The 1,690-nt window shown below is 50.3% G+C and overlaps 1 pseudogene; it reads right to left on the minus strand.

Annotated features, from left to right (window-relative positions):
• Positions 1-1,062: 1,062 nt before the first annotated feature.
• Positions 1,063-1,613, minus strand: LOC102891395 (annotated as a pseudogene).
• Positions 1,614-1,690: the final 77 nt, after the last annotated feature.

The raw sequence follows: 1,690 nt of genomic DNA on the forward strand, positions 1-1,690 counted from the left end.
GCCTCTTCATTTACTCACCGCAGATACCACTGCAGTCTAAGCCACCATTGTCTCTCATCTGGACCAGCTATAATATCGCCTAATTGGTCTCCAAACTTCAACTCTTCCCCACTTTCTACATTCTTCAAAGTAGCCAGTCACTGACTTAACATTTGGAGTAATTTACTCCACTTAATACTCAATTTCAGAAATTTGACTTTCAGGCTTGACCTTATATTTTTTAGTCCTTCTATGAAAATAATTTGAGGTTTTGGGTATCAGGTTACCTTAATGAAAGAAAGGGTACAATTGAAGTAATATATATATATATATTTGTATGCTTTGTAAGGGTAATAAGCATGTACCATGGTGACAATGAAAAGTCATTTCCATTTCTTTGGGAGAGTCACCTTAACATCAGCTATCATAATGACTGTGGCCTGGGGTGAGCTTCTTAAAGAAGAATTCCTCCAAATTTGCTTCTTGATCGCCATCTTGCAACGCAGTTAAGGTAAATTATCATTAATATTTGCATATTTAAGTAAAGTGAAAAATATGAGGTAAATGCAAGAATCTTTCATTTGAACCTTGCACAATATCACACTCATGACTCTTATTCCAGGTGAAACTACAATTGTGATTTTTCAGGCCATGTGTTTACACATTTACAATTTACAAGCACACACATTCCCGGGGCCCCAGACTAACCACCTCACCCCAGCCCTATACACCACATTGTTTTAAAAGGATAATCGATTTTGCGTTTTCCAGGGTCCCACGGAATACCTTCTCCCTCTGTCCATGGAGATCCTGAGCTGCGTGGGGATGGATGGGGCATGGGTCGGCGGCACGGACGCTTGCTTGCATACCTGCTGAAAGCTTAAAAGGTGAGGGTTCTGCACACACCAATCCACCAGAGACCATTGTTTATTTAGGAACCAATAACTTTATTGGAAGAAATGGCAAACCTGGAAGAAAAAAAGTTAAGGGAATGTCTGGCAAGGGCAATACTGCGATATGCATGCTGGGCCTGGTGACCTGGAGAAGTCACTCCACAGCCACCATGGGGAAGGTAGTCTGGGCTCAGTCCTTGTCGCTGTCACGCAGGGTGAGCTTGTCAAAGAGTGCTTGGCCAGGCTCGATTCCGGGGCTCCCATCTTGCATAGGTTAGTGAGATGGTCGCCCAGCTCCGTGATGAACTTCACCTGCTCGTGCAGGTAGCGACTCATCAGGAAGTCGCACAGGCGGGCGTCCTTCTTCTCGGTGGCCAGCCGGTGCAGACTGAACAGGCTCTGGTTCACATCCATCGCCAGGTGCAAGGCGCACTCCAGGACCCTCACCCGGTCGTGCCAGCGGTTGCGGTCAGGCCTGCCGATCTCGCGCAGACGCAGGTGGGCCCCGCGCTGCTTGTGCAGCCACATGAGCCTCTGGGCGTACTCCGTCTCCTTGCTGGACTGCTGCCGGAAGAACTGGACGACGTGCTTGAGGGCCGCGTCCTCGCCTTCGAAGTACAAGGCCATGGACTCGTACACGTAGGAGGCGTAGAGCTCCAGGTTGATCTGGTTGTTGACGGCGGCCTCACAGTCGGGCTGGTAGCTGTGGCGCGCACACGACGGCGGCAGCCCGGTCGACATGACTGGCGGTGCAGGCGCGGCGGGCGCCAAGGCCGAGGCGGCGACGAAGCCGGGGCTGCGGGGCGAGCAGCGGCAGC

This window comes from Pteropus alecto, unplaced genomic scaffold, assembly GCF_000325575.1.
Source record: "Pteropus alecto unplaced genomic scaffold, ASM32557v1 scaffold28, whole genome shotgun sequence".
Classification (NCBI taxonomy): Eukaryota; Metazoa; Chordata; class Mammalia; order Chiroptera; family Pteropodidae; genus Pteropus; species Pteropus alecto.